At 43.5% G+C, this 10,000-nt stretch overlaps 1 protein-coding gene across 4 annotated transcripts in view; it reads right to left on the bottom strand.

Annotated features, from left to right (window-relative positions):
• The window catches only part of septin9b (septin 9b), a 140,003-nt gene that overhangs the window by 89,689 nt on the left and 40,314 nt on the right, over positions 1-10,000 (bottom strand). The gene's annotated exons all lie outside the window — the stretch shown is intronic.

Raw genomic sequence — 10,000 nt, 5'->3', positions numbered from 1 at the left:
ATATTTACTAAGACATCACAATATAACTATAGACACATTACTTGTCTTTGTGTGTGTGTGCGTGCGTGTGTGTGTGTGTGTGTGTGTGTGTGTGTGTGTGTGTGTGTGTGTGTGTGTGTGAGTGAGTGCGTGCGTGCGTGCGTGCGTGCGTGCGTGCGTGTGTGTGTGTGTGTGTGTGTGTGTGTGTGTGTGTGTGTGTGTGCGTGTGTGTGTGTGTGTGCGTGCGTGTGTGTGTGTGTGTGTGAGTGCGTGCGTGCGTGCGTGCATGCGTGCGTGTGTGTGTGTGTGTGTGGTTATGTGGTTATGTGAGTGTTAGTTTTCTCCTGATAATAACTTTTTGCTTTCCTTGACGTTGGATGTGCTACTACTAGTTTATCCGTTTAATTAGAGATCCACTAGGATAAATACAATAAAGTTTATCTTTCACCGAATAGAATATTTACTAAGACATCACAATATAACTATAGACACATTACTTGTCTTTGTGTGTATGTGCGTGCGTGCGTGTGTGTGTGTGTGTGTGCGTGTGTGCGTGTGTGTGTGTGTGTGTGTGTGTGTGTCTGCTCTGTCTTCTCCATCCCCAGTGAGTCGTGGAGGATGGCTGCTTATACTGAGCCAGGATTCTCTGGAGGTTTCTTCCTGTTAAAAGGGAGTTTTCCTCTCCACTGTCGCTTTATGCTTGCTTAGTATGAGGATTGCTGTATAGTCACTGACACTAGTCAGTGACTCGATGCAATTTGCTGGGTTCCTTATATAGGAAACATTATTTTTGATTGGCTTAATGAACTGACCTGAATTGGAATGTTTATTATGTGAAGTGCCTTGAGACGACTCTTGTCGTGATTTGGCGCTATATAAATAAACTTGAATTGAATTTAATTGAATCTTTAACAAGGGAGCAGGCTCTTCTGTAAGACATGATCTCTGTAATCAAACCTAAACATACACCCTATAAGCTAAAGTTTAGCTACAGCATGAAGGAAACGTGGAAATGTGTGTGTGTGTGTGTGTGTGTGTGTGTGTGTGTGTGTGCGTGCGTGCGTGCGTGCGTGTGTGTGTGTGTGTGTGTGTGTGTAACATTGCTCTCATATATGACTGTACACTCATGCGGTTTCTTGACTCCGAAAGCAGAAGCTGGTGTTTTTCAAGTATGGCCCTTGAAATAGCCCAATAAACACAGAGGCTGTGCATACTAAAGAACTCTTTTGTTTGACCAGAACTATTCAACCTCATGCGCCTTAGCTGCTGAGGTACTAGATCCAGACATTAAAACATTTCCTAGCCGTTGTCTTTAAGCATGAAACACATTTAGAGTTGCGTGTTTTCAGCGTCTTCAAAGCTTTTATGAACACGTTTATTAACTCGCATGCTTGTTGAATTGGTTTATGTAGCAGTTGGATTGAAGGTAGCAACTAAATTAAATCTAATGTAAAGCAATTTATAGCTTGAGAAGAGTGTTTGAGTGTGAACTAATTTAGAGTCAAATCTCTTTTCTGAACATGAGAAACTTTTATTTTATTTTCGCTGGTTTTGGGTTAGCAGTGGTTAAAAAACCTCTTGAAGAAACAAAATAAATTTCAGTTTAAATTACAGTTTTACTTTTTGGGTAGGAAATATGTGTAGAAGTCTGTTTTCATGTTAAACTCAGAGTGACTGATCATAACCAGAAATGATCATTAAAAAGTGTTTTTTCAGTGAAGGACCGCTTTAGCAGCAGTAGCTCAGGAAGTAGAGCAGGTTGTCCAGTATTTGGAGGGTTGTAGGATCGATCCCGGCTCCCAGCGGAGAATGCTGCTGCTGTGTCCTTGGGCAAGACACTTAGTCCACGTTGCCCTCTAGTGGTGGTCGGAGGAACCGGTGGTGCGAGTGCTCGGCAGCCTTAATTCTGTCAGGAAGCCCCAGAACAGCTGTGGCTACATTGTAGCTCATCACCTCCAGGATGTGAATGTGCAGCTGCATGAGTGAATGACTGTGATGTAAAGCACCTTGGGGGGTTCTTGGACTAAAGAAAGTGCTATATCAAAAATGGAACACATTAACATGTGATGTTATAGCATTTTGTCCACAGGCAGTGAGGCTGCAAATCCTATAACCTCAGTTATTTACACCAACAAGCAAACGCTGACTATGGAGAATTCGCAACGCTCCATGTTCAGTTTTTGAATGAATTGTTTTTGGTCACATTTATCTTCACTATCGTGTGAATGACGGGCCAAACTGCAGAAAAAAACACTTTCATTTTTTGGGACACCCGGTTACTTGTCCACTGGGCAAATTTAACGACCTAAGCTTCGGTTGCAGTTTTGGTGCCAAATACTCCTAAAAATCTCTCACATTTCTTCTACTTTACTGGAAATAAACTGAAAATATCTCCAGGCTTCTACAAAGATTCTGAGACCATTTTTAGAGAATGTTTGTTGTGCAATTTGAGGAACATGATTAAAATTACAGTAACTCATGTAAGCAAACTTACAGACAGTTTAGAAACTGATGTTCACAGATATTCACAGCTCCATGAGATACCTTTGCGATGAGCTTCTCCAGCCTCATGGACTCCTTCAGCTTTACTCGGCATGTTTCTGGCCCCACACACACACACCAGGGGACGCACTCTAGACCTTGTTTTTACCCTGGGTCTACATGCTGACAGTGTTTGTCCTGAGGACGTTTATATTTCAGATCACCATTGCATCTTCTTTAACTTGTCAGTTTCTGCGTCCCCACCTCCTGCTCGCCGTGTGGTTAGTTCTCGTTTTCTTAATGAGAGCACAGCTAGCAATTTTTCTGCTGCTTTTGATCCACCCTGTTCTTCTGATAACAACCCAGATTCCTTAACTTCTCAGTTTAACGAGCACTGCCTCTCCATTCTGGACAACATCTGTCCTGTCAGAACCAGATCAGTTCCTGCAGTGAACCCTACTCCCTGGTTTACCGACAGCCTTCACAGCCTGAAGCGCCAATGCAGAAAAAATTGAGAGCTTGTGGAAGAAAACCCATCTCCACGTCCATCTGCTGCACCTAAAGGATCTTCTGACATCCTTTAACTCTGCAGTCAGAGATGCCAGGGTTTCCTATTTTTCCAACCTGGTGTCCCAGAGCAAAGGGAACCCTAAGGTGCTGTTTAACACCATCAGCAGCATCGTCTCTCCTGCCTCTCCTACAGCCTCCATCCACTCTGTTGCAGACTGTGAGAACTTTCTGTCTTTCTTTGTGGACAAAGTCAATAAGGTTAGATCTAGCATCTCTCCTTCAGCCTTATCGCTGCCTCTCCCGACTCCAACCAGGCCCATCATCCTAGATAGCTTTGCTCCTGTTTCTTTGCCTGAGTTAACCAAACTAGTTAACTCTATGAAGACCCCTGCATGCCCCCTCCACATCTTACCCTCATCTTTGTTTAAACGTGCTTTTCAGTCCATCGGTCCCAGCGTGCTCTCTATAATTAATGCTTCTCTGGTCTCTGGCCAGGTCCCTGCTTACTTTAAGAACGCTGTAATCCACCCGCTTCTTAAAAAACAGAGTCTCGACCCCTCTCTCCATAGCAGCTTCAGACCCATCTCTAAACATCTGTTCATCTCCAAGATCTTGGGAAAGGTTGTGGCTAAACAACTCACAGCTGCTCTTGATGAACATAACATCTATGATAGCTTCCAGTCAGGTTTTCGTAGAGCTTATTCTACTGAAACAGCTCTTCTTAGGGTCTCTAATGACCTTCTGTGCTGGGGGCCTCTGCTCTTCCTCCTCTATCTGCTTCCTCTTCAGCACATCCTGAGCTCCTTCAAAGGAATCTCCTACCATCTTTATGCAGATGACATCCAACTGTACATCTCCTTTAAGCCCCATGAGATGTCTAAGCTGCAGCTGTTACACACCTGCTTAGACTCTATCAGAACCTGGATGGCTGGGAGCTTTCTACAGCTGAATGAAGATAAGACTGAGATCCTCATCTGTGCCCAAGACAAGCTGGTTCCCAAAGTCAGAGACTCTGTTGGTCAGCTGGCTTCTCACACCAAACCTTCCATCAGGAATCTTGGCGTGACCTTTGACCCAGCTCTCACCCTGGATTCTCATGTCAGTTCTCTTGTTCGCTCTTCCTTCTTCCATCTCAGGAACGTTGCTAAGCTGAGTCCCATTCTGTCTCGCTCTGAACTTGAGACAGTTCTCCACACCTTCATCTCCTCACGCTTAGACTACTGTAACTCTCTTTTCACGTGTCTGAGCAGAACCTCCCTGAACCGTCTACAGGTGGTTCAGAACGCCTGTGCTCGGCTTCTGACCAAGTCCTCCAAACACACCCACATCACCCCGCTTCTCCTCCAGCTTCACTGGCTGCCAGTCAACTTCAGGGTTCATGTAAAGATCCTGGTTCTGGTCTATAGGGCCTTACATGGACAAGCACCATCTTACATTGGTGATCTTCTTAGTCCCTACACCCCCAGCAGGTCCCTGAGGTCCAGTGATCAAAGCCTACTGGTTGTGCAGCACCAGGCTAAAGGTCAAAGGTGACAGACCATTTGCTGCTGTGGCCCCCAGACTCCCCCTGAACTCAGTGGTCTCCTTTAAAAAGCAGCTGAAGACTCACTTGTTCAGGCTTCGGTGTGACCTTCATCACCACCATCTCCTTATTCTCCTCTTTCTACCTGTTTTGCCTTTCCCGGGATCCACCGATTTCCCTCTTTATTATTAGTTTTCTCTCTCCCTTTCCTTACATTTTTTATCACAATTTTCATTTTTTTTGTCATTTTAAACATATTTTTTAGTCTTTTTAATTTTTTAAATTTTTTTGTGAAGCGCCTCGTGATGTTTATCTTGAGAGGCACCATGTAAAAGATCGTTTTCCGCATGCTAGCACAGGAAGCTTCAACAGTAACTTTTCTAAGATGCTGATTGGTACAGAGTGACAAGAACATGCATGTGCTAGGAGGGGATCACTGAAACCAGGCTCAGCTGGCTGATTAACTGATGATGAACAAGGAGCTGACTGGCTGGGGTGCTGAGGGGAAATCCTGTGACGAGGAACTAAAGAACAAACAGCCTGGAAAACATAACATACGTACTAAACCCAGCACAACATCTGGTCAGTGAGCTTTTCCTCTCCTACCAGGATCATTATAAAAAAGCCCCAAGTTAATAAAATGTTTTGCTTTCGTAAAAACGAACTTTTGTGTTGGGTATTTTTATAATTGTACCTTTTTGAGGCCTAAAAGATGCCCATTTTGTGTTATAAACACTTCATGAATCTCTGTGTTTGTCAACTGTGGCTGTTCATGAAAGGTTGAGCAAGGATGTTCATTGTGGGTTTCCAACTGAAAACTGTACCTCTGTAACCTGAGAAGGCCCCGCCTTCTCCCCCATCCTTTGCTGAATAAAGGTTGGTTTATGCTTGACGCGTCCGCGAGGTCCGCACGGCTCCGCGCGGAAAAGTTGCGTCATTTTGCGTCCGCACGGCTCAAGATTTCCGCAATTCGCACCTCGGAAAATTTCTAACCACGCGGACGGACGGACGCGGAAAAACATGGCGGACCGGCAAGAACTAGTATGGCAGAGGTTCGTAAATACAGACATTTGTATGATTCAGCTCTCAGAGATCACCGTGATCAACATGTTGTTAATAATTCTTGGAGAGAAATAGCTCGCACTGTCGGAAAAGACGAGAACGCTGTTAAAAATGCTGGAATGTCATGTTGTAAACAGTAATTTCTACTTCTACTGTGGTGTAGTGCTGGATGCATGCCGTAGAGCTCCATGCTGCCCCCTACAGTTTGGGAGAATATTGGCTCACCGCAGAGACGAGCCGCACGAACCATAAACGCTGCGAGTTGTGAAGCGCGTTCCATCCGCGAGCCGCATCACCGCGCGGAAAGTGAATGCGTCAAGCATAAACCAAGCTTAAAGCCCCTTGGAAACTGAGGAGACTTGGGAGTGATGGGGGAAAAGCCTCGGAGGAGGTTTTTCCCTGCGTTAACTCTCCATTATTTTGGGGACTCAGGGTAAAATGTCTCCCTTATTGCCATGTGTGTTATTTCAGGTTCCAGGGTTATCACCCCACATTTAATTAACTAACATTTTGTGTTCAGCAGGATGGGAATTCCTTCCCTTTCTGACAAACGGGAACTCAGAACAGCTAAAACCTTGTTTTTATTTGTTTGTTTGGATGGTGTGCAGGAAGTAGCAAATCACCAAACTTTTACTGTTTTTAAAACGAGTTCAAACTAAAGTGTTCTGAGTGTCTGCCCCACGGTTTCAAGCCCTTCTTCTAACCAAGCACAACTCAGAGCTTAACGCGAAGGTGGAAACGGTTAGTTACTCAGATTTAAGCACCCACACAATGACTCAGTTAATGTCACGTCACAACCCAAACATGTATGTGCTTTATCGTCTCTTTGAAGGCAAAAATGGAAAAATAATAGTCTGAAGATTCGTTTTGTGGTTCAACTGTCGTCGTATAAATTAGATCAATTTCAACGTGCACTTATGTAAAAGATAATAACAGAGAGACACTCGTTGCTAGTCATGGCTGTATTCTTCTCCATGCATGTGTAGGATCTGAGAAAGAGGGTTATTGAGGATGACACTAATCTTATGAAGGAGGAGGGATTTATGAAAATAAGATTAAAAATGATAAACGTGTCACAGGCCTAATAAAACGGGGCGGCATTCTCCTTGTTTTCTGCAAACAGGGAATTAAAACCTGTGTGGACAGAAGCTGGTGTTATTCCTGACATTTCCATGCAATATGGAAGATGTTCATGCATGGAAGACAGAAGCTGGTTTCCTCAATGTATGGATGTGATCTCCTCTGCAGATAATGTGTCTCTGTAACTCGCGTGTCCATCATGTCACCTGTCAGACGTCCTCCCTCAGGAAGCTGGAAGGAGGAGCTTCCGTTAGTCAGCTCCTGATGTTTTCGTGACTCCCTCATTCATCACGACTGTTTAATAATCAGAGGAACCGCACGGGGAGCGGCACAGGGAGGAGAACCGCTGGGCGTTAACTCGTTCAGGATTTCCTCTACAGTTCTTTAATGGAACATGGAGAACTGGGAGACTTCCTTTAACTCTGAGATCATGAGTGTTGTGCGAGTGGCTGATGGTGTAGGTGGCTACAGCTGCACACCTGTCACGTTCAGAGCTTCAGCTTTATACCATAGAACCTCATAAAAACTGTGTTTTGAGTATTAAAACTTTTTTAATTATTGTAAAAGGAAAAAAAGGAAAAAATAAAAGAAAAAGAAAAAATAAATTCTAAAATTCTAAATTTTTATTTTGTAATTAAGCAGTAAAAACTATTATAAACAGAATTTTGTTTTTATAATTTAAGGTTGTTTCCCTGACTAATATCAGGTCCAAGAAAAGCATATTGAAATATTTGAGGACAGAAGGCCATTGTCAGGTCTTATGAGGTCTATTTTAGTTACGTGACAGGACGGAACAACACATCCCTGAATAGTTTTTACATTTAATAGTGCTACAGTTTGTGTGAATTTATATTACTTCTGTTTTGTGATGGAAAAAATTACTCTAAAAAAACTTTTTTTGTTTACTCCTCAGAGAATTTTCACATCAAACCACTGTTTGCCTTAAATCACCCAGATGGAGTATCAGGATTAGTACTTTCATCAAAAACCTGCCTTTCCCAGTCCTATGTGTGTCTACTGCCCCCGGTGGAGGATAAGTGAGTGGCCAGGGCAACAGTTATAATCTTATATATTTGCATAATGGAATAAAAATGAGAGAAAACTATTTATTATAAAATTTTTATTATTAACATTACACAATTAATAGTTAAAATTAGAGTTAGAAAATATCTGGAACGTGGCTGTTGGCCCAGTTTCATCTGTTATCTTCTCTCTTCTCTATCGTTTTCACACAATCCTCTAGTTTAAGTCTGCCGTGCTTCATTGTTCCACAGTCTTCATCGCCCTTTGTAGTATTTTCTTTTTTTTTTTCATTTGTTTACTTAAAATGCACATCCGCCATCTGTACGATCAGATTCAGACAAACATTACACTAAATGGAATGTTTAAAGTGACAATGTGTAGTTTTTACCATTTATCTCCAGAAATATCCATGGAAATGTTGTAAGTTAATTAAAAGATGCCCAGTTTTGTAACGCATAACCATAAAAATCTGTTGTAAAATACATGAGAGCAGGTCTAAGTTTCTGGACGACGCCATATTGGATGCCATGTTTCCATCTACGGATGTCCGTGAGGACAAAACACATTTACTGATTTGCAACAAAGGGTTACACGAGTTTCACCAATAATAAATGTTGTTTTAAACATTTACCTCTTCACTCCTTGCCAGTGATGAAAGGGAGTCTGATGTGCTTGTCATTTTGCTGGAGGCTGAACAATCAGATGAAGTAATCGTTTGAAAATTGTGCTTTCAGGGATTTTGACTCTACTGGCCATCCATTGGTAAGGTCTTATTTGAACACAAAAGTACAACACAATCTCACACCTCCCTTTTACTGCGGGCGTCGATTACCAACGCTCTGGCACGGCGCGTCTCCTCCCGACGCGCAGGGGTTCCTGGCGCTTCGGGAACAAACGCTTGGCAACACCACGTCATTTTTCGACGCTCAGGGTGTGAGAATGTGTTTAAAAGTAAGGCTTGCTCGCAATGACATAAGGTTGGTTTATGCTTGACGCGTCCGCGAGGTCCGCACAGCTCCACGCGGAAAAGTTGCGTCATTTTGCGTCATTTTAACAACCACGCCCCTCCACCGCGTCTCCGCACGGCCCAGAATTTCCGCAACGCGCACCTCGGAACCACGCGGACGGACGGACGTGGAAAAACATGGCGGACCGGCAAGAACTAGTACGGCAGAGGTTGGTAAATACAGACATTTGTATGATTCAGCTCTCAGAGATCACCATGATCAACATGTTGTTAATAATTCTTGGAGAGAAATAGCTCGCACTGTCGGAAAAGACGAGGACGCTGTTAAAAATGCTGGAATGCCGTGTTGTAAACAGTAATTTCTACTTCTACTATGGTGTAGTGTTGGGTGCATGCTGTAGAGCTCCATGCTGCCCCCTACAGTTTGGGAGAATATCGGCTCACCGCAGAGACGAGCCGCACGAACCATAAACGCTGCGAGTTGTGAAGCGCGTTCCATCCGCGAGCCGCATCACCAAGCGGAAAGTGAATGCGTCAAGCATAAACCAATATTTAGGTGTGTACTGCCCCCTATCGCCAGTGAAAATACACACTGTCACTTTAAGGTCAGGTTGTTGTGCTGTCTCCAGAGCAGCTGTTTGAATGAGTTAAATGTTGTCGTTCTTTTCATTTAATTAAAAAAGTTCTCTCACAGCTTGGATTTAAGAAGTTTTGTTGTCTGGAGAGATGAAGCCTCCTCTGCTCAGAGCCTTTGGTTCCAGAGAAATGCTTATCTTACAATCATGGCTGATCGGAGACGACTTACTGGGTCAGAAGCTGGGTGTTAGAGCTTATGAAAACACTTACTGCTTCCTTCTTTGTGTAAGTAGCTGTCCCCCCCCCCTTCTTATTTCATTCTGTCCTCCCTTTTCCCTCCTTCCCTCTGTTCTCCCTCCCTTCCTTCCTTCCTCCTCACATGGATGAGTGATTTGTGGATAATGAGTCAGTGAAATTGCATTATTTGATATAGGTCACATGCAGTGTGTGTGTGATCCAAAACTTTGTGCGCATGTGTGAGTGTGTGTGCGTGTACATGTGTGTGTGCATGTGTGTGTGTGTTTGTTGGTCTTGACCCTTAACAGAATAAGAGTCAAATGATGATTTTCCTCTGATCCAGTGAATGCATGAACTTGTATTTTAAGGAAAACTAATAATTCTTTGAAAGTCCAGCGCCGGCTGAGCATGACGGCACATGAGAAACTGTAATTACTGTCAGCCCGGCAGACGAGACGGTGGTTTTCTTCCTGCTTCACTGGCAAGACTTCAAGCACCAACCATCCCTCTTCCTCTGTGTTCTTCATTTGAAAGCTAGTTATCATCAATAAGCAGCTGTGTGT

The sequence above is a fragment of the Nothobranchius furzeri genome, chromosome 7 (assembly GCF_043380555.1).
Source record: "Nothobranchius furzeri strain GRZ-AD chromosome 7, NfurGRZ-RIMD1, whole genome shotgun sequence".
NCBI lineage: Eukaryota > Metazoa > Chordata > Actinopteri > Cyprinodontiformes > Nothobranchiidae > Nothobranchius > Nothobranchius furzeri.
This window is presented reverse-complemented; position numbering and strand designations above follow the sequence as displayed.